This window comes from Haliotis asinina, chromosome 10 (genome assembly GCF_037392515.1).
Source record: "Haliotis asinina isolate JCU_RB_2024 chromosome 10, JCU_Hal_asi_v2, whole genome shotgun sequence".
NCBI classification, from domain to species: domain Eukaryota; kingdom Metazoa; phylum Mollusca; class Gastropoda; order Lepetellida; family Haliotidae; genus Haliotis; species Haliotis asinina.
Window position 1 is genome coordinate 41,856,525 of NC_090289.1, and position 24,199 is coordinate 41,880,723.

At 39.9% G+C, this 24,199-nt stretch overlaps 1 protein-coding gene and 2 long non-coding RNA genes across 6 annotated transcripts in view; 2 read left to right on the forward strand and 1 right to left on the reverse strand.

The window, feature by feature from the left end:
- LOC137298469 (solute carrier family 15 member 1-like) overlaps nucleotides 1-513 on the reverse strand; it is a 55,218-nt gene extending 54,705 nt beyond the window's left edge. The window contains exon 1 of one of the 4 annotated variants that reach the window (XM_067830744.1): nucleotides 12-513. The gene's annotated coding sequence lies outside the window, so the exon portion shown is untranslated. The remainder of the gene's footprint in view (nucleotides 1-11) is intronic. The other 3 variants (XM_067830746.1, XM_067830747.1, XM_067830745.1) reach the window with 3 other exon arrangements.
- A 2,618-nt stretch (nucleotides 514-3,131) lies between these two features.
- LOC137297983 (uncharacterized) lies at nucleotides 3,132-9,514 on the forward strand. The gene is made up of 4 exons (XR_010957708.1): nucleotides 3,132-3,173; nucleotides 4,990-5,083; nucleotides 7,489-7,577; nucleotides 8,620-9,514. It is a non-coding gene; the product is annotated as an uncharacterized lncRNA (long non-coding RNA).
- A 2,962-nt stretch (nucleotides 9,515-12,476) lies between these two features.
- Nucleotides 12,477-15,975, forward strand: LOC137298445 (uncharacterized). Its single transcript, XR_010957749.1, has 4 exons — nucleotides 12,477-12,759; nucleotides 14,443-14,554; nucleotides 14,835-14,915; nucleotides 15,883-15,975. It is a non-coding gene; the product is annotated as an uncharacterized lncRNA (long non-coding RNA).
- The last annotated feature ends 8,224 nt before the right edge of the window (nucleotides 15,976-24,199 follow it).

The following is a 24,199-nucleotide window of genomic DNA, read 5'->3' on the forward strand; positions in this document are numbered from 1 at the left end:
GTAGCTCTTACCGATCCGGTCAGTACAGCATGACGACTCAAACAACCAATATTCACGATTCCTTTAAATAACAGTATACTAACCGTTCTGGGACATGATGGCGCCGGTATTGTACTGATTTACTGACACAGAGGACGCTGGACGGATAGCTTACGCGTACACACCCACCTTAGTATCAGGTTCCCGTACTCTGTTTATATTTCACAGCTGTGATTCAGAAACAGTCTTTCATGTCGTGACCCCGCTGCAAAATAGATCTACAACTTCGTTAACTGGTCCTAGCTGCAGATACTGCAGACGAAATAGACCAAACACACTAAAAAAACATAAAAAAACCCTGACTAATTTTTAGCGTCACAAACATGAATTGTTATGCAATTAAACGTTTGGTGTACACATGAGTACATAGACAATATGTGTTTAAGGGAGCATCGAGGTTCTCATTTGCTTGCTATGATATCTCGACAGCTGGTGAGAGTCAACACGCAAACAAGTCCACGCCCTCTAACGTCTACTTCATGCAAAATTTAGGAGTTACCTCCCTTCCTCCAAAGGAGCCAAACATACTGCGTTCCATCCCCATGTTTCGAATGGGGCGTAAAACACACGAGGGAAAAGCAAATGGACGGGTTGGTGATATCTTGATTACAGATTCTAAGTAAAATCTATGTGTGGGTCTCTACACATTGGCCGGATGTTGCATTCAGAATAGCTATAGGTTTCTTCATCTCAAAATGTTTATTCCTTTCTTCATCTCAAAATGTTTGTTTGTGCTGTACAATTGTACAATGTTCAGCCTTTCAAATTCTAAGTTATTACGAAACAAGGTCTGTGTTAACCTCTTCCTTTGTAACAACAACAGGTCCATCCTTTCACTGTACAATATCCAAACTACGTTGTCAAAGTGTGTGGGTGGGTGTGCCTGCACGCGTTTGTATGCGTGTACTGTTCAAATCAAATACATGTGCCTTAAGGATGTTTGTTCGTTGTTGAACACCGAAATATTTGTTCAGATATTTACACCGGTGTGTAAATAAGCGAGTCTGGACCAGACAATCCAGTGATCAACAGCATCAGCATCATTCTGCGCAACTGGGACACAGTGACATGTGTCAACCAAGTCAGCAAGCAACCCGATCCCGCTAGTCGCCTCTTACGACAAACATAGGTTTGTGAAGATTACTTATTACCCAGATCTTTACGTGGGTTTACAAAGAGATACAAAACATTCAAAGAGCAATATACACGAGTTTCCAAAGAGTTTCCCTAAGTGTTATAGGAGGACTCACAATGAATTAAAAAGTTTACGTAAAAACTCTAGTTTCCACGTTTTTGTCGATATAATTGAAACCATAGGAAAGCAAAATGGACAAATAAAATTGAATGAGTGAGTTCAGTTTCACGCTGCACTCAGTTACTTGTATATGGCGGCGGTCTGTAAATAATCGAGTCGGGACCAGACAATCAAGTGATCAACAGCATGGATATCGATCTGCGCAACTGGGAACTGATGACATGTGTCAACCAAGTCAGCGAGTCTGACCATCCGATCCCGTTAGTCGCCTCTTACGACAAGCATGGGTTACTGAAGGCCTATTCTACCCTGGGACCTTCACAGCTCGACAAAAGTAAAAGTGCACGCCCATGTTTGATGGTACCTAAGGACATGATTCATAAACCTGGCTTAGATTATTTTGTCTTTGAGTTTGTAATGTTTCGATGACTGTTTTCTGCCCAGTAAAGTTTGATGACGTTTTGAGTGTTCTGCTCAAATCAAATTTACAAGTTTAAAAGTTTATGACAACTTGCAGAGTGGCACGTACATTGTAATACATTCTCCACTATTTATTGGGCCTAGATTTCCTAAACGTTCGTAGCCCTAAGAATTCTTAACTTTGATCGTAGCCAATGCGATTAGAATGGGCCAGGAATGATCCGAAATTCTCGGCCCATAAAACCTGAAAGTAGATACATGTAGTCTAATTTCAAAACTGGATCCCTGCAATGTGCTAAGACATGTTAGAAATGCTCAAGTGAACTACACGGGTCACTAAAAGAAAAATGACAACGCAAAACAACCAATCAAACAAAACAGTAACAACAAGAATGCAATAATTTTAGCAATATGAATAGTTCTTTACAACACAGGGTAATTCTTGAAGAATCTTCCATACAACCCACCGTTTTAGAGATAGATGCTAGCTTTATTTCTAAAACGCTGTCACATTCTAGTTGTTTTTCTGTCCTTTGCTTATACTTTACATGTATTTATGATGACTTTTGAACTTGTTTTCAAGCACGATTTGGCTGAAATACTGCCAATGTGACTTTAATTTTTCACTCACTCACTCCATACATCCTGTTTTAGCCTCCATATTTTCCCGAATGCACACACGAAAGTCATCTCATATTGCCTTTGCAGTCATAATTCCATGGTTTGTTTCATTTCAATGAATAACGTAATGTGCACATTGTTATCATTTTACAAGCTTATGTATATTTTAATCTATGAATTATTGTTTGACATGTATTATTGTTTGACGTGGCTCATGAGCCATTTATTGACTGGACACACACTCGTAATTGCCAGGCGGGTAGCAAGCCATTTTGTTTCGTGTAAGCCGTGGTTGCAAAGCCTTATATTCGCATAATATTGAGGACCCGTGAAGGTTCCGGGGTAGATTAGGCCTTCAGCAACTCATGCGTTCCACAAAAGGCGACTATGCTCGTCGTAAGAGGCTGACGTGGTTGACATATGTCATCGGTTCCCAATTGCGCAGATCGATGCTCATGTTGTTGATCTCTGGATTGTATGGTCCAGATTTGATTAATTACACACCACCGCCAAATAGCTTGAATATTGCTGAGTGCTGCGTAAAACTAAACTCACTCACTCAAAATAAATTTGAGGGCTTGAACAACCTTTTTTTGATAATGGTAGCTACGTATCGTGCTTTAATGGTGTATGTACTTGTAAAGTGGTTAGGTGTGAAACAAAAGTACTACAGATAAATACCGAAGAGAAACTACCACCAAACAAATTTCTAAGCTGTGATAATAAATCAGTCGATCAAAGGCCTTCTTCCAGGACATATCGGTGCAAAAAGCACACTTACCGTCAAGCCATTATGTATTGGACCGGTACTCTCGAATAGTGCGTCACAGGCAAACAGGTAACAGTAAATCCCATTGAATGTATTGAGGGTTATAAACGTATTATGAACCACTATTTGCATATCTATGTGAAATATATTTCAGTGTGACTCTCAGACGGGTACAAAGCTAGGTGACGTGCGTCTGAAAATAATATATGCGTACACAGTATTAGGGTATGGTGTCCATGGTTAGAATTATGTGTTGCAATGATATGTAAGGGCTTGGAAACGAGGTCACGCTTTTATGCGACTATGCTGTTTGTGTGAATGGAAATAGATAAGTCATTATGAGATGACAGCGACTTTCGCAACATTCGTCGTCGTACACCTTGTACAAGGCACCGTGAAGATCTGATTCCTGAAACATGAAGACCCTTGTTGCCGTGTTTGTGTGCTTATCGGTTCTACATTCTGCGTTTTCGGGTATGTTTCAATATATTATATATTTCTTCTTGTAAGAGTGAATTTAGTTTTATGCCCGTTTTCAGCAAGAATCCAGCAACATCACGGCGGGGGCAGCAGAAATGGGTTTCATACAATTTACCCATGTGGGGAATCGAACCCTAATTTTCGGCGTAACGAACGAACGCTTTAACGATTAAGCTACCCCACCGCCCTGTTCTCCGAAGAAAGACGTGTGAAGTCCACCCCTGGTGTCTCCAGCCCTAGTGCTGGAATATAGCGGCGTAAAACTAAACTCATGTACTCTAAGAAAGAAAAAAACATCCAGATACACGAAGCAGTTAATCGTAAAATTATTCTTTCAGATGTATTCTTATGTTCATCCATAATTTCAGTGAATTAACTGGTGAGCGTAACAGCTGTTCAGTCAAATGAGTACATGCATGCTTTTACGTTTAGTGTCTATTAATGAATTGGTTAGGACAGATGAAATGACATTTAACCAGATAGTTAGTCATATCACGCATCGAACTTGAGAAGAAATCAGTTTACATTCGTTATGTGACGTTCCCAGTGCAGTCATTATAACCCTTTAAACACGTAAAAGTAGAGGAAACCTTTATGGGCGACAGCTTCTTTAAGTCAGAGCACGACGTTTCGATACAGGTACTTGCATCGTTTTCAAGGATAATAAGGGAATCGAGTGAGTGAGCGAGTTAATGAGTGAGTAACGGCATTTTACATGAAAATTGCTCTCAAATGTATATACAATACCGGTATATGTATATTTGTATGAACAATTTTGTGTACATAAGTCTCTCTTAACTACAAAGGGAGCGGCTCAAGGTATATTCTGCATATACATGTATGTGTATGATTTAATGCTTTATACCGCATTTGAGGTGAGGTTTATAAAAGATATTTAACTGTCTGTTGCAGGTGCTCTACATTTCATATTAACTATGCACAGTTTGTTTGTGGTAAAATACACGAAAAAGTCCCTTGTCGTGACATTTTCACTATGAGAATCCATCAATATGAATGAATAGATCATATGTCAGAATTCTAATTAAATTTGTACATTATCTCTTTGCGTTCTGGCTGTACTATTCTGACAACTTCTTTTCTTGGAGAGCGCGAAGTGCCCGACTGATTAAACAATGGTTTATGTGAGTGAGTATGGTTTTACGCCGCTTGTAGCAATATTCCAGCGAAATCACGTTGTAGGACATAAGAAATTGTCATCACTTATTGAAACCATGTGGGGACTCGAACCCGGGCTTCAACATCATGAGCGGACGCTATAGCACACCACCTCCAATGGTCTAATGTACAGATATAGATGTTAATGAACACAGTATACATTCGACCTGTTCCAAAGTGTATTTTCTTCAGAAAATTGAATAATCCAACACATTTCATTTTATTTAAGCTCCACGATGTCCTCAAGGGAAACCATATGTAGACTGTTCAACTCCTCCATGTAGTATAACAACCTGTCCAGCCTATCCTACAGCGAGATGTGTGTAAGTGTTATATCAATCAATCTTTATTCAGAACTGGATACCACAAGCCCATAGTACAGATATATAAAAACAGTTCATCAGCAGAGTGGATTTCTTTTCGAAATAGCATGATAAATAAACAAAGCAACATTTTCGATGAGTATCCGATTGGAAGTTGACAGTGGTTGGGTAAATTTATGTTTTGACGACTGTATCGTAAAATAATCGGGTACATATTTGATTCTAATGTTTCTATAGTAGTCACAAATCAATAGTACATGGTATGGGTCTTCCAGGATATTCAGTTTACAGTATTTGCACACGGTGGATTTCTTATGGAATTTTCCTTTATAACAGCTTAAGTCATAATAAACGGAACGGAACTGTGCCATGGCTATTCTTACTTTCTTGAGATAAATACAGCGTACATATGGTTCACATATAAAATTTTCTTCAAACAAGGAGTAAGTGAATGCACAGGAACTGTTTTGGAGTTTTGGATGCCACTCCTGTATAGAGCTATCTTTGCTTCTTCGTACAAGCAGATTTAAGAAATTGTGTTTGCATGTCCAAGTCCAAGTCTAAGGAGAATTGTTTTTACATGTGAAATGTTATATAGATAGTGGATACATTCTGGCTGGTCAACATCCCCGTGTGGTATAACAAACTGTCCAGCCTATCCTACGGTGAGATGTGTGTAAATGTTATATAGATAGTGGATACATTCTGGCTGGTCAACATCCCCGTGTGGTATAACAAACTGTCCAGCCTATCCTACGGTGAGATGTGTGTAAATGTTATATAGATAGTGGATATATTCTGAATGGTCAACATCCCCGTGTAGTATGCCGACCTGTCCAGCCTATCCCACAGCGAGATGTGTGTAAATGTTATTTATTTTGTGGATATATCCCGCAACTAAATGTGTGTGAGTGTTATGTATAGTGGATATGACTGCTAGGAGTTTCTAGGACTTCAGTCCTGCCCCACAACGAAGCACATAACACATGTGGTTTCACCTTAGGCAAGTGAGTTTGTTCAAAATTGTCTCTGTTCAACCAGCAGAAAATGGGTACCCGATGGAATAAGATATGTAACCACTAACCATCTAGCGCCTGACAAGCTGCTTGGGTCAATCGGGGTAATAATAATCAGATTGTTTGGGCGCTTCGAGCATGCATAATGCATAGGGTAATGCATGATACATGGGCTATTATTATTATATATTCTCACTGGTCAACATCCCTGTGTAGTATAACAGCCTGTCCAGCCTATTCCACAGCGTAAATGTTATATATAGTGGATGTATTCTGACTGGTCAACATCCCTGTGTAGTATAACAACCTGCACTGCCTATTCCACAGCGTAAATGTTATATATAGTGGATGTATTCTGACTGGTCAACATCCCTGTGTAGTATAACAACCTGCACTGCCTATTCCACAGCGTAAATGTTATATATAGTGGATATATCCTGACTGGTCAACATCCCTGTGTAGTATAACAACCTGTCCAGCCTATTCCACAGCGTAAATGTTATATATAGTGGATATATCCTGACTGGTCAACATCCCTGTGTAGTATAACAACCTGCACTGCCTATTCCACAGCGTAAATGTTATATATAGTGGATATATCCTGACTGGTCAACATCCCTGTGTAGTATAACAACCTGCACTGCCTATTCCACAGCGTAAATGTTATATATAGTGGATATATCCTGACTGGTCATGATCCCCAGTATAACAACCTGTCCAGCCTGTCCCACAGCGAGATGTGTACGAATGTTATATCTACTGGATATATCCCACAGCTAAATGTGTGTAAGTGTTATATACAGTAGATATATGACTATGACTGGTCAACATCCCCGTGTAGTATCGCAATCCCACGACTAAACGCGTGTGTTATATTTAATGGATATATCGTACAGCTAAATGTGTTATCGTTCCACGTAGTGGGTATATCCGACAGCTAAATGGATGTAAGTGCTATATATATTGGATATACACCACAGCTGAAAGTAGCTAAGTGTTATATATAGTGGATATACACCACAGCTAAATGTGTATAAGTGTTATATATAGTGGATATATATCACAGCTAAAAGTAGGTGAGTGTTTTATATAGTGAATATATATAACAGCTAAAAGTAGGTTAGTGTTATACATAATGGATATATATCACAGTTAAATGTGTGTAAGTTTTATATATAGCGGATATATGTCACAGCTAAAAGTAGGTAAGTATTATATATAGCGGATATACATCACAGCTAAATGTGTGTACGTGTTATATTTAGTGGATAACAAACCGCAGGCGTAGTAGTATAACAAGCCGTCCCGTCTTTCCCAGAGCTACATTTATGTAAGTACTATACATTGTTATATATAGTGAAGTTAGAGTTGTCTGTTCTTGTATTTCAGGAGCGACTATTGCGGTGGATGTTTCGCCCGGTACTACTTCAAAGAAAGGCAAATCAACTGCTACAGCACAGATGTTCAGAAATAGCCAGGTACGCGCAAATTCCACAATGGTCCACAGGTGAGGTATCCGAGGCGAGGTGAGGTGAGGTTTAACGTTGCGTCACAGATTAGTTGACCTCTTTATCGACGTGCATGCAAGATTGTTCATACGTCTTCTTGTAGCAATCGGGGTGGTGGGGGTGGCCTAGTGGCCTAGCGTTCGCTCGTCACGCCGAAGACTTGGGTTCGATTCCCTACATGGATGCAATGTGTGAAGTCCATTTCTGATGTCCCCCGCCGTGATATTACTGGAATATTGCTAGAAGCGACGTACAACTAAACTCACTCACTCTTGCACTAATCCTGTCGGATGCCAGTTTATGGTGCCAATGACAATGATGCCCTATGACACTTTAACATGGATATCACCCTCAGACACATTCTACTTACTCCGAGCCGCCCAATCCTTGTCTAATCTCCTGAAAGCCGAGCACAAATCAATTGTATAGCACCACTAGAAATCCCCATTCACTCAGATCGTTTAGGGTAGTCCAGGATAGATCTTTGATTCGGTTGTTCTAGAAGCAGAGATATAATTAACAGGGCCCTTATTCCCGAAGTGTTCGTAGCCTTAAGAATTCTTAACTTTGATCGCAGCCCATGTGTTAAGAATGGGCTTAAGAAGTTCGTAGCGCTACGAACGTTTCGAGAATAGCTAGCCTGATGTGTATATACTAGTATACCACTGAGAGATCAATTTTGCTTGAGTTGTGACGTAGTATTACCGGGAGACACCACGGGATTCCAGAATCTGAAGCAAGGGGATGTGCATGTGTACGAACAAAGAAATAATAGGAAGGGACCACGTTTGTTAACATTTCAGTAAAGTCTGTCATGTTTATGTGGTAAAAACTGAAGACTCAAATGTATTGATATGAAACATAGAAATATGTTTATGATTCTGTGATGCGTGGTATACAGTTCCTGTATTTGAGTCCTGTTGAATATACTTCTTTAAACTCAAATTAAAATCTGGATCCACCTTGGCATATACTTCCATGCACTAATCGTTTTTTTAATCGTGTGTTTCAGATGGCTCACCTGACCGCGGAATCCTAAATTCTGAAGGCACAACTGCCCCGTCCCAATTAAGTATTGTCCATATCGGTATGAATGTTGTAATATACGTTATCAATCATTGTGAAATGATATGGCAGATAGGATCGGTGATTTTGTGGCACACCGTGACCTCTGACCATTGTAGCGACTTATGCTGCCGTTATTTGACCATCTGATCAGCAACAACACCGACCCTCCATCTTTCAAGCACATGACACCCTTACTGACAACAGTCTGCAAGGACCTGTCAAAACACTCTTGATGGTTTTCTCTCGAACCCAAACTTGTCTTTGGAAATGTCGTTTTAGGGAATCCCAAACGTCTGCAGTCTAACGGGAACCGCCTTACTCGTTACAAATTACATGATATTAACATTGAATTCAAGAAAACAGTACCATAATGAACTGTCGCTGCAAGGAGCTCGACTTCATGTGCATACAAGAAGGAGCTCTGCGAGAGGACAATCGCTGTGTGGAGCCGACGTGTATATAGATGAATTGCGTGCCGTCTGTACCCGTCTTTTGTCATGTTAATGTAGATTTGGAATTATTTCAGTATTAATGTCGATGGTCCTGGTGTCTTAAGTGTCACTATTTGCTGTGAAGAACTGGTTTGCTTAAGCGTGGGTTTGATAAACAAAATCACACTTTCTACGCTTGTCAACACCATATATGAAGAAATTGTCAACTATCGGATAACTGCGGGATTTCAACCCATGTTTAGCTGACACACAGTGACATAACTGAAATAATGTTTAAAGCGGCGTTCAACCCAACTCATTCACTGAAGATAGGTCCTGATTGTTCGTGATGTATATGTGAGCACCTTTTCTGAAAAATAAAAGATTCTAAATCTTCTGTTTCAGTAAGTCATGGTTGCTGTTGTACTTCCGGTCTTGACACGTTTTTAAAATATGACATCAATCGTTGCGAATGTATTGAATGGTTCAATTTAAAAGGAAGAGAAGGTGCCAGTCATCTTTATCAATAAATGCAAAAGCTGTCATGGTTAGTCAGAATAACATATGGCACGAGTGGAATGAACGGTGACACAAGAGGTTAAAGCTTGTCATAAAATGTCACATCGTGACATCTGGTGAATCAGCTGACCTTTGAAGAAACACTTTAACGTTTAGCATAAGCCAAACCGTACTGTAAACATTCCATTTTAAATTTGTTACTCAGAATCAAATCTGGAATGCCTTCTTCGTGCATGGTGGAGTAGCCTAATGGTTAAGACATTCGCTCGTCTCACTGAAGACCCGGGTTCGAATCCATGTACAATGTGTGAAGACCATTGATCGCGTCCACCGCCGTGATATTCCTGGAATATTGCTAAAAAGCGCCTTAAACTTAAACTCGCTCATTTCTACATGCCTTATACACCGTAGGTGTATACTTCATTTCCTAGGCGGTTAAGTCAAAGTGACCAAAGAAAGCAGTACGTTTATTGTGTATATCTAAAAATATCCAACATGTTAAGGTACAGTTAATGTCAGACATAATAACGCACGTCATGACAGTAAATCAACTATTTGCTCTGTGAACACATTATGTAACTAATTATCAGCTGAGATAACGATGAATGATTTCAACGGTTCAATTGTGATGAGAATTATTCATCAGGTGAGTCCATTTATTTATCTTACATTACATAACTGGTTTGGCGAGGATATTTTCTGGTCTTGCGTAATGAGTTCACTTGAGATTCTGCTAGGATAAGGCGTCTTTGTAAAGCATGTTGACATTTATGTCGTGTTTCTTTTAAGACTCCAAAACAGGTGCGCGTGCTGCCCACATCAAGATATATAGTTAAGCCGTTTGACTTTATTCGAGCAAGGGAGATAACACACAACCGTAACTACTGACATGATTGACGTTCCACTACAAAATATCAGAATCACATGCTCCTATAGCGAGGAGCGTCTGGCAATAACTCAAACGGACAGAGGCCTGTGACAGCTGTGACTGGATGAAAGAGTGTGAGGTGTTTACATGTTTAACAGCACACCCATCCAGTAATTTTTTTAGTGCTGTCATTTTTAAGCTCCGTGATTTATGTTTATGTGTACAGAGCTACTTCCAAGTATAGTCCATTTGGCTCAAAAGCGGACCGATGAATTGCAGTCTAGCTCGAAAACTAATAAATGTAACATACTCAATGAAACGCTGATTATAATCAGAACATAATACCAACTCTGTGAGGCTTTTGCAGAATATCTTAATAACAAAGTTCTTTAACAAACTCTCATTAAAAATATTGACACAATTTACTACTTGTTAAGAGGGAGGAGTGCAGAGAAAGGGACAGACAGGTGTGCGAGGAAGCATGGAGACAGCCTTGGGAATTAAGCTTCCCGGGACATCTGAGAAATAACTTTCAACCTTCTCTGCACGACACCCACGTGTTGCCTTATGCTGCGTCAGTGATAAAAGCAAAACGGTGTATTTAGATGAAAAGTTAGCCTGTTTACGTTATCATAACACCACTCAAAGGTGGAGAAAACTAACTGCAACTATGTTTGATACAATGAACGCGTGTTTGACTATTTCAGGTAAACTGATATCAAAACAATAATAAAGCACGTAACTTTAGGGATAACATTTTTCAGTTTTACCAGTAAAGTTATATATGTTATTAGTGACTCACCTACTTCTAGAATCCCGATCAAACAATCAAAACAATATACTGTAGGTCAGTTGCACAGACTTCAACTCATGCCTAGATGTGACTAGATCTAGTTCCGCAAAGATCATCCTTTAGTACTATTTCTTTTGTTTTCTAAGAATGGCTGATCGTATTCAGATGGTGCACACTGATGTCTACCTGTTTAAATTTTAGAATTGTTATTTTCATCCCGCTTTCTGTTTATGTTACGGTAGTTATATCTATGTAATATAATCGATGAATGTATCTTTGGAAAGTATCTCGGCATCTGTGAATGTGATTTTAAACCTCATGTACTGCCCACTGCATACACCACGCCAAGCTGTATTTCATATTGCAGCCATTGGGCAGATTGTGTGCAATTAATAATAATGAGTATTTACAAAGCGGTGTGTCCATCCACAAAGTGCATGATCAGAAATAATTGTATGAAATAAAACCTATGAATGATAGATGAATCATAGTTCATGGATATTAGAGGGAAACAGAGTGTGGGAATTGTAGCCTGAAATTATGTAACTATATACATCCGGTCTATAACTTTTGATTAGAAAAGTCGGACAGGGCCGGGTCCCCGGGTCCTACAAAAATGGATTGCACAACATAAATACGAAACCTGCAGCTGCGTGTTAGCAGCAGTTAGCAGCAACTTCTGCCAGCCTGACCGTCCGGGACGGTCTCTTTTGCAACCGGACGGTCAGTTTTAAAATGTCCGATGGTCTTTGACGAATCTGAGTATAATGACTAACGCCTTGACGGAAACAGATTTGAAAACATTAAGCAGTTTCCCTCCTCATAATTATCATATTGTTTTCCTTAATCCAGAAAATTATGGAGTGGCAACTTTCCAACCGGTCTGGTAACTTTGGAGAGTTTCTTGCCGGTTGTCTGGCTGAAATTTTGTGGAGTTTACAACACTGGCATTAGGCGGTATATATTCGTCTGGGTCACGTTTCAAAGAAAATACCTGGTGGACATAACACCCTGAGTCCCATTAGTTAGCTGTCGACTTGTGAACTGCACCAGTATATGCTCGCCATGTAAACATGTTACCGGACATACGGGCAGAGGTCAGGGCATGTCGGTCACGATTACTTCGTGCTCCACACAAGCTGACAGCCGTAAACACAAACATGGACCAATCAAAACAAAGATAAGGAATCGGTGATAACAACAACAGTGTAACCAGGGGGGCCGACCAGCTGTCTGTGACGTATGTAACAATTGTTACACAGAAACACACTTGTTACACGTAGCCACTGTCAGCATCCTTCAACAAAGGTATATAGGAGCAGGGAGAGAATACATGTATAGAGATTATCCCTGATAGGAGGAGGTCGGTATAGCATATATATTACACGCTGCTTCGTGGACAGAAGACCTACCAGATACTAAACATGAAGACCCTGGTTGTATTAGCGATCGTGATTTTAACTGTTTGTTCAGGTGAGTGAAATTGTAAATACACAATGTAATCTAGAACGTGTAATTTACACACCCATAAACCCAGCTGGAAATCAGGAAACGTTTTCGCCCGTAACCCCCGTTGTTTATCATTACATGTATATGCCTAGGAATCGATAGTCGTTTTTATAGAAAGCCCACCCTAACCCTAAACCTAACCCTCATAATAATTAGAATACATTCTGAGCGGGGTTCAGTCCGTGCTAATATAGCTACATGTAATTTTGTGTGCTCTTGCCAAATCCTACGAGTGTCGTACTCAACAAAGCAACATTGCTAATTTCCATACTTTCCTGAGTGAGTGAGTGAGTGAGTTAGTTTTACGCCGCTTTTAGCAATATTCCAGCAATATCACGGAGGGGGACATCAGAAAATGGGTTTCACACATTGTACGCATGTGAGGAATCGAACCAGTGTCTTCGGCGAGACGAGCGAACACCTTAACCACTCGGTCTATACCTCTATCTATCTGCCTATATCTCACCGACCTATATATGTATACCTTCCCGAGAAAACGTAATCCCAAATATAGCATACATTACAAGAATGATTTCATACTATATTGTGTTACTGATTGGGTGATTTGTTAATGAAGAACCAATGTCGAACACATCGTTTTGTGTCTGTATAGCCTCTTAGGTCTACTGCGTAGAGCGTTTCCCTGTACACAGTGGAGGGGTGTTCGAATCCCGGTTATATCAAAAGGAGAAAAGATACAGTAAATCCGTGTCTCTGATTATACCAAATTTTGATGAAAACCGAAAACTGAAATGGTGTCCCTCTAAGATGGAAGATGAAGGGAAGCTGAGGGAATTATTCATTTAGGAATTTGCATTACATGTCATAATTACTTAAAAATTAATATTCATATTCTTACTATAAATAAAGTCAAATATTCTGCCTCCCATTTTTCATGGATGTAGGCCATAGTGTTGAATTACTAGTAGTGTTATATTCACAGACAATATGCCAACTGACAGACACATTAGGGTGTTACAGTGGGTATACGTCAGAGTATACCAAACCAGTTTCACAACGTTATACGGGTGTAGGTCTTAATATCTTCGGGGCGGTGGGGTAGCCTTGTAGTTAAAGCGTCTTCTCGTCACGCCGAAGACCCGTGTTCGATTCCCACATGTGTACAATGTGTGAAGCCCATTTCTGATGTCCCCTGGCGTGATATTGCTGGAACATTGTCAAAGCAGCGTAAAAGTAAAGTCCCTCGCTCATTTAATATATTCATTATTACTGAAACGCAAAACAAACCTGAGCATGTTAATAATGTACACTGCAGAACAAGTGCTTGAGTTAGGCATACGCGTTTATCATTTTATGTGAATGAGTTCAATTTTACGCCACACTCAGCAATATTCAAGCTATATGGCGGCGGTCTGTAAATAATCAAGTCTGGACCAGACAATCCAGTGATCAACAGCATGAGTATCGATCTGCGCAATTGGGAACCGTTGACATGTGTCAACCAAGTCAGCGAGCCCGACCACCCGATCCCGTTAGTCGCCTCTTACGACAAGCACAGTTGCCTTCATGGCAAGCATGGGTTGATGAAGGCCTATTCTACCCCAGGCCTTCACGAGCCTTATCATTCTAAGAATACCACCATATTGTGTGTTTGGATTTGAACTCGGATATGTCTTTTTATTTCAGCGAGGCGTATTGACACAGAGTCACCATGTCCAAATGGAGAAAGACGAGTTCGCTGTTTCGTCAGTCCATGCCGTTTTTCAGAATGTCCAAACATTCCTCGTGCTGATTGCAGGCAAGTACTAAAGTATCTTACTCACGGTGCACGGATTGTCGTAATTATTATGATCCACTGACTATCGTAATTAATATGATCCACTGAGTGGCAATTAGGGTGATCCACTCATTATCGTAATTAAAAAGATCCACTGACTGTCGTAATTGATATAATCCACTGACTTTCGTAAGTAATATGATCCACTCACTGATATTCTCCAAGCCACACACGAAGTTTTCGTTTTTTAACGCCATTTTCCACAGTACACGACTGCTTATTGGCAAACTCTCTTTTCCAGACCCAATTACTGCGGAGGTTGCCATGCTGAATGGTTCGTCGGCGAAATTCAAGTATTCAACTGTGGAGCGTACTAGTGAAGGTATGGCGTTATTGCCTCACAGTGTTATTTCAGTGGTATTCTTATGTCTCTACATTATCGATGCTTCAAAAATGTGCCGTGATCTAATGATCGTATTTCCAAATAACCAGAATATAACTGGAATATCGCTGAGTGCGGCGTGAAACTAAACTCACTCACTCATACCAGAAATGTATTGATCAATTGTTGGTTTACACTACTATGCACCGCTTGTTGTTTTTAGGTATGGTAGAGTACCCTATTGGTTAAAGCGGTCGCGCGCCACAATAAAGATCTAGGTTCGAATCCCAACGGTTGCATTGTGTGAAGCTCATTTCTGTTATATCCCAGATAACACTGAAATATTGCTTATAGCAACGTTAAACCAACCTCATCTTCAATTTCACCACAATGTCTATGACGTACGCTGACGTATGATATTACGGAACTGTTGGTCAAAGGAGACAAAACCACAAATCACTCTCTCTCACTCACTAAACTGTGCCTATATGGCATGAATAGAATAAACTACACAGAAGCCCTTTTCAAGACATAAGTTATAATGAATTTTGATATTATATACTCTTGGGAAAAAAAGTGGGGAACCCAAACTTTCAGTTTTACATAGGAAGTGTAAACGTTAAGAAACGTTTCAAGGACAGACATCTTATGAACGAACCACCATTTCCCACTATTACCACCAGTAAGCACAACGCATGATATGCGCGTGCACAACGCAGTAGCCCCAAACACGTGCATGGGGTCCCATTCTTGCTTTTGACCGTTTTCAAGAAGGTCGTGAAAACACTTAGAATATGGATACATTACTTTTTTCTCATGTACATTGGGCACTGGCTAGTGGTATGCGCGCAAAATGGAATATCTCCTACTTTTTTGTACTGTTCTATTTAGGATGTAAACACCGATTCTTCATTTGTAACAAACGCGCACCAGCTTAAAAATAATAGTGTTATTTTCCTGTTTTCAGAGTGAAGTCAACCCTCGGAGACATCAAAGAGGAAAGCAGAGGAGGTAGATAAGAGAAAGGCAAAGTGACTCAAAATAAAATTTTGTTTCCCTCCGACATGTTTAGCGTGTTTTGTTTCATGGCCTGTAACGGTAATACACTCTGGAAATATTTGCGCAGATCAATGCTCATGATTGGTGGATTGTCTGGTCCTGACGCGATTGTTTACAAACCATCGCCAGATAGCTGGAATATTGCCGAGTGCGACGCAAACTAAACTAATTCACTCACTCAGGAAATATGTGATATTATCTGGTATGTTTTAACACATAACAACAACAACCGAAACAATGAGTTTATGTTGGCGTCACTATCCTTGTCTTCTTCCACATCCACATCCACGGGTCTCCGCAAACTTCTGTTAAGATTCCTTGGCCTTGGGATTTACCGAACCATGTGCTCTGGGGTTTTTCTCAAACCTGTGCTAAAGCCTACATTGCACTGCTTGACAAGTATTATATGAGCCACGACTTGACAAATGACCCCAATTTGCATATATGTGAATACCCTCCAGAACATTCTATTTGAAACAAGAGGGAAACGGGTTGTCGTCTAAATATTGAAAAGTTCAGTTTTCCTGCGTGTTTTGATTGTTATATCATACTACTGGACACATGTTAAACAGAAGCGACACTGAGTTCGAGCCAGGGTCAGCGTGTATAGCACGTGCTTAATCCCCGATCTACCTCATGTAGAATTGCAGCAACCAAGTGTAGTCGTCTACATTCCCTGCCCCGCCTACTTGTCACAAATGTGTGTACCGCACAGGCTCATCTAAGTGTGATATAACAAATTGAATCAAAATACGATTCGCACGAGAAAATTGAACTTTTCAATATTTAAATAATATTGTAGGCTAACTCCCTTGCCTGAAAATGAACAATTTGTCCACGCTTCTAACATGGACATGTTAATCTAACTCAAATCTGCCAATATTAAATAATTGACACGTGTCGTGATGGTGTCTTGTTGAACTAAATCACTCTACGAGACAAGTGCTAAATAATAGCTGTATTGATTTCACGCCACATGTATTGCACATGCTTAATCGCCAATCTACCCGTAGCAACCAAGTGTATTCGTCCAGATTACTTGCCTCGCCTGCTTGTCACAAACGAGTTCACTGCGCTGGCTCATCTAATACTTGTCAAACAGCAATTAATATTTATTTTACATATTCCACCAAACTGGGTGGTGCTAACACCACGTCCGGCGGTACTCTAACGTAGCCTCCAGTTTTATTCGGTGCACCGAGTCACGTGACATCGTGACTTTGATATTCCCATTGTTCTCATGGTCGAGTCAGTATGTATATAAAGGCACCTATATCCTCATGGTTTTGACCGAGCGCAAGGAAACTTTCGTGTTACGCATCTTCGTACCAGCGCCTTGAGCCTTGGCTAATGAGTACAGAGTTATTATTCTTTTGTTTGTTTAAAAAGGTATTCTGATACACTTTATAATACTATTAAAAAAAACTCCCCAAGGAACCAGAAACGTGTGAAATTGTATTGCTTAAATAATTCAGTCACGAACACTAAAACCTACCATGCAGTACCATGATTTCGGGGCATTTCTTTTCTCGTAATTTCTTGCGTACAGTTAGATGACAGCGCCACCCGTCTCGTGTGCAGAAGTTTCCGTCGCAGTCGGAACACAAAATGTTTGAAATGTTCAGCCACAAGTAAACTGTAGCGCAAATGGGGTTGGGTAGCATAGAGAATATGACAAGTCTTCATATATACGAGCGAAGCGAGCAAAGGTTCTGAAGGTACTTTCCTCGCTTCCAAACGAAAAATATTTTCATCTGAAAATAAAATATCCCCACCATCAAAGGTACACTCCCATTTCCTCACTTGGTTGTGCTTTCACATTTCCTACCTCATGTTTAATAATTACTCACGTGAAATATGTTTTATTCAACATTTTATGCGCCACTCGCGGTATTCAGATTGTTCTTCGCCTGCATTACCCTTGCCAGCTTCCGGTTCAACGGAGTGAAGGAACAAGAATAAGCAGAAATTGAAAGCAAATACCATATTGCCTAATTTTATCGTGAACCTCTTTGGGTTTATTTGTCTTATCTGTCGTCGCTATTGTTAGAAGTTTCGAAACATTTATTCTACATAAAAAACACTTCCGGCGTGATGGGCGAATGAAGCAGGGGAGGTAATAATACCCTCCTGTTCCTTCACTCCTTTGAACCGGAAGCTAGAAGGGGGAATGGAGGCGAAGAACGGTGTGATCTACCACGAGTTGCGCTTAAAATGTTGAATAAAAAATATTTCACGTGAGTAATTGTTCAAAATAGGGTAGGAAATGTGAGAGCACAAACAAATGAAGAAATGGGTGTGTACTTTTGATGATGACGATATTTTATTTTGACATGAAAAATGTTTTTTTTTGAACTGAAGCGAGGAATGTACATTGCCAACCTTTGCTCGCTTCGCTCGCATGTACGAAGACTGGTAATTTTACATATGCTGCGCAACCCATTTGCACTACAGTTTGCCTGTGATTCAGTTTTCAAGAAAATTGTGGCCTAAATTTCTGTCAAGGTGCTACAATTCAACCCAAGAATGAAATGCACTTTGAGAACCTTCATAGATGTACTATGATCATAACTTTTGAAATAACGCTCACAGCTTGTCATAGATAGATCTGCTCGAGAGAGAAAAGCCAAACATGAACATCACATGACCCGAATGGAATGTTGTCGACGTAATAAGAAACATACTGAACACCGAATTGGTCATCTCTTTTGTATATATTTTTCGTGCTGCCGAATTCGTACCATGCTTGTGACCAATTGGTTCATTTAGAATACTGCTGCGATGCCACTGCGCAGACTTGACATGTTCTGTTTGCCCTGCCACGCAGACAAGAATAATGAAACAAAAAAAAACCAAAACCAAAACAAAAACAAACAAAAAACAAACAAACAAACCAAAACAACAAACAAACAAAAAACAAAACCCATTGTAATTATCAAGAATGACCACTTTGCTTGACTTTAAATTAAAATGGCACGTTGTATTTGTTGATTTCTGTGGAGAAGAATGCATCACATGCGCTTTTATGTGAGGGCGTGACCCCGCGCTATAACGAGTAACCCGAAAACATCATATACGTGACTTCTCCCGCTCGTGCTGGGGGACAGACTGGAAATGTTCGATGCGTCGGAAACCAGCGGACGACAGAAATTCTAACAATAAATTTATGAAAGGTGCGATGATATTTACGGAATTACAGTTTTGATAATCTACTGATACGCGATAACATACATGATAATCTCTTGCGTTATATTCCTTCATATCGATTTCAGAAAAGATGTCAAAGCAAGGAAAACATGGAAAAATGTGAAAAACTATCTGCGAGCGAGTTTTACAGGAGTGAACTGGAAGATTTTGGCAACAACAGAATGGATTCGAAAGCAGACGAACTCCCTCAGAACAAACCGCTGAAATTAATAGGCAGAGAAATGATCGCAATAAATGGAGAGACGGGGACTGTTCAGTTATTCAAGTTTGTTGTCCAGAATGAAAGCGTTACATCGAGTGGCAGAATGGAAGTCCTTATCCCGGAGAGGTTTGTCGACCAAGCTTCTGAGTGTACTCATATTGTTGATCAAGGTCAGACTCGAACCAGGAGAGCACACTTGGTGAACGGTCTATTGTTCAACGTAGCTGAAAAGATGTAACCTGTTCGGAGCAGGAGGGGCTGTCTGTAAACGACAAACAGTCATCAAGCTCCTCTATCCTCAATGGTCAGACAAGACAAAAGAACCCGCTATCAACGATAAGGAGGACGTTTAAGAAACCGGCATACTTAGTAGAGTCAACCACACTCTGACAGGTTGTTCCAGTGGACAGAATGACATTCCGAATGACACACCTGGGAATGTCCACGGTGGAACCTGAATGTTGTTATGTTCCAGGCATACCGTAGTCACCCATGCATTATGTGGTCGATCAACATCATCATCATCATCATCATCATCATCATCATCATCATCATCATCATCATCATCATATCGAAAATGATGTTTTGTCTGTTTACGAACGGAATCATTTGTGACCTTCTTGAACTCATCGCAATAACGTGGAGCTGTGAGATTCAGCTGAATGTGAACAAGATCTGTCCTACCACTGTACGAAATGGCCGCGCACACCATAACATCAACTCGTAACATCTATTGGCTTCCTTAACACGGAATAATGTTTATGGTGTCGTCTTTACACGTGTGACCTCTCGTCTTCACGCCCAAATAGAAGAACCGTGTGGTCCAAAGGTGCTCTAGCACACGTTGAAAGGGACTTGATAGCGTTGATTATGGTTCATCTGTCCAGTCACGTAATTCTGTTGATCCTCAGAAAGTTTAGTCATGTCTTTGCAGCACCAATACATGTTTTAGAACGGTCACTTATGTGTCTTGTGTGACATTAATTCTTTAAAAAAAACCCAAAAAACATATCAATTTCGCTTGAGTTTCATCGATCGTTTTCTACACCAAATAGATTCTTTCTCGGAAATGGGTCAAGGAGGTATTGGTTACCAAAACATTTAAAGTAACTAATGTTTCATCCTAAAGAGCCCACTCCCCAAATTCTATGCTATGTGTTTGTCCCTTTGAGTTCGTTATAAACGAATATTATATTTACTGTATATATTTGATAAGAATATGTGAGTGAGTGTGAAGTCAGGGTGGGTGTATTTCAGTCATATCATGAGGAGAAAATAAAAATATGTATTAATATAAGAAATACAATATTTCATGGTGAATGTAATATATATCTTAACATATCGAATAAGCATTTTCTACCAACATGGAAATAAGTTAGCGTTTGTATATCTCTTTCATATTGGAAGCCTCTACCAACATTATTTTTACTGATTAAGTCTTCGACAGTTACACTACCTTTGCTCGGTCAAAACCCACACCGACTAGGTGTCAGATCCAAAAAAAATCAGTCATTAAAAACGTTTACGTAGATGAGGAAGAGGGGTTTTCTGAGCTTTGGAACGACGCAGACAAGGCTAACGGTAATAAGGTACACACTTAGAGGTTGCTTAAAAAGACTAGACCAGAACTGCATGTAAGATATATTATGTTTAGACATAGGCGAAGTAATCTAAGTAAATTTCGACATAGTACCCTGCCTCTTAATATTGAAACTGGACGTTATAGCAAACCCCACACACCAATAAATCAAAGAGTATGCCCTTTTTGTGGTTCCATAGCGTCTGAAGTTCATTCCCTTTTCAATTGTGCCTTTTACCATGATCTTAAAGGTACTTTTATGAATGAATTTACTTTTCGCCCACATGATAGCGATCGTTTGAAATTAATTATGGTAATGAATACTGCTGAAATTAAGATTCTTAAACTTTTTGCTGATACTATTAACGATATATACCGTAGGAGGTAGTTACATTCTTAATATATTTTGCCTCTGTAGGTTTTGTGTGTGTGTTTTCCATGAAACTTTGTGGTCTTGCTCTAATGGTGGGGTGGGTTTCGTTTCCGAAGCATAGATTAGAAACCGTTCGATATTTTTTCTGCCAAACTTGGTAGATATATCAGTTAGAACCCAAAGTGGTTAGCCTTTTGCTATTTACAGACTTTTGTAAATTCTTATTTTCTTAGTTTCCATGGAAACCTTTCGGACTTTGTCTCAAATATGAGAGGTGTGTTTCGTTTCCAGAGCACAACTCAAAAACTTCCAAAAATTTGTCAACAAATCCGTCCAGATTGTGCAGTGTACACTCTTTTAAGTAGTATAGTAGTGCCTCATTAGCCAATTTTATGGCCGGATGATACATTTTACCTAAGCAACTGTGACCCTATTTTACCTGTAATATATCATTTGATAGTTTAATAAAAAGATTATGTCTGGATTTCTGTCTCTTTAACATTTGTTTGTACTTACCAGTACATTTCCAGGCATTTGGCATTCAGACGTTTGTAGGGAGATTCCTGTTCTGCTTGGTCTAAAAGCCATAATGAATAGGTGCCTTTTAACACATTCGACACAGCGATAGTTAGTCTGTTGCTAATAATTTTTGACTGTTTTTACAAGTGATTAAACCGCGTGGCATGAAGTAAGTGAGTGAGTTCGCTCTCAACAATATTCTAGCTATAAGGCGGCGGTGTGTAAATAATCGAGCCTGGACCAGACATTCCGTGATCAACAACATAAGCGTCGATCTGCGCAATTGGAAACCGATGACATGTGTCAACCAAGTCAACGACCCTGACCACCTGATCCCGTTAGTCGGCTCTTACGACAAGCATAGTCGCTCTTTATGTAAGCACGGGTTGCTGAAGACCTACTCTACCCCCGCACCTACTATACTGACACTCATATTGCTCTGCAGAAATTATAAAAAATCTTTGGGTAATCTTGATGTCTGCATAATGTATTTCCCAGCAATAGAATCCGTTGAGTTATAAGCATGTTGTAAATGCAATATTGTGAGTGAAGGAAACTGCTCTATTCATCGTTTTGATTTGTGTAAATTTATTGTTAATGATATAATACTACTCACAGGGTCACAAATATTCTCAACTTTACTTAAACGCCGATTTATAATTTGCAATTGTGTCCATATAAACTGGATAAACAATAAATGACACGGTGACGCATCCTTAGGAAAACACCCACTTTAATCTACCCGTATGTGTTTGATACATCAGTAATCATAAACATGGGTCTCGTGGCATCAAGCAACCATTTTGCAAATCATGGCGCGATGCATTGACAAGCACACAACAACTGGCAAAAGCAGGCATGGGATCCACAAGATAACGTGACATGTTAAAATTGGATCGGTGCTTACAATATTCTTAGATCTTTACACTAAATCTGACCCCACATAATAGTGTTATGTTGAATGCATGATGTGATCCTTAGCAAAAGTGTGAGAAGTGTGTATAATAGGGTGAGTGAGTGAGTGAGTGAGTTTAGTTTTACGCCGCACCCAGCAATATTGTGTGTAAATAATCGAGAATGGACCAGACAATCCAGTGACCAACAACATGAGAATTGATCTGCGCAATTGGAAACCGATGACATGTGTCAACCAAGTCAGCGAGCTTTACCACCTGATCCCGTTAGTCGGCTCTTACGACAAGTCGCCTTTTATGAAAAGCATGGGTTGCTGAAGCCCCATTCTACTCCGGAATCTTCACTGGTGGTGTATAACAGGACAATCAGTTCACTCATAATAGTTGGTTGTCAGCCAGGGTTGTCGCTACCATGAAGAAAATCCCCAGGCTTACACATGTTGTTGCTAAAAAGGTTGGCACGGCCTCAAATGTTTGTTATGAATATAAGTTTCATCTCAGGTTTGCAAAATGATTTTCAGCATGTATACGCATACAAATGACAAGCTACTAACATCAAGAATATTTCTTTTATTCGACACATATATAAAAATATGGTTTTACGTTCGAGAAGAATCCTGTACGAGAAACCCGGAGTCTGGTTTGTATGGGAAGACTCTGATCCCGCAGACTGATCCGCACTAAATGCATACATGCGTAGGGCGTAGGAGATAACCAGATCGTACTGTAGAATATGAACCTAGCCGATTTCAACAACTTATTCTGAAGATGTAAGCATGGTAAGATCACATAGATTGCAATACATACATGCGGTAGGACTTTGTCTTGTAACTTTTGAAAGAACAAACGTGACAACGGAGGAACACATTTTCTTTATTTAGCCTAACGTGTGTCATTGTTCAGATGTAAGCAGAAGGAGAAACCATTACCAATGGAAGAAAATACGCACCCAGGTTCGATGATGACTTAATGGACGGGATCGGATGACCAGGATCGCTAACTTGGTGGACACATGCCATGTTGTACAAATTTCGTCACCGGATTGTCTGGTCCAGACTCAATTATTTACAGCTGGATTACAGGTCTTGTAGAAAGGTCTTGGACGACAGCGACGGAGACACCTCCAAAGCAACAGTTGGTGTAATGAAGTGTCGTTGCAACGTTGCAGATGCTGTAGTTTACTGTCTTCAGACTTACAAACGTCCATCAGTCAAAGGAGGAAGGCGTCAACCTTTATGATAACAGTGCATTCTGTAATAGCCACATACGTACGCACCTTTTGTCCTGGAATTTTGTTGTATCCTATCCCCCCTTCCTTCCATATATATAACATTCCATGTCATGGTGGCGACAGAAACATCGCAGGTTTGAAAAAGTCAAGGACGCGGTGAATCAGTCAATTAATTCATCCATATTTTCGCAAAGGGCGTT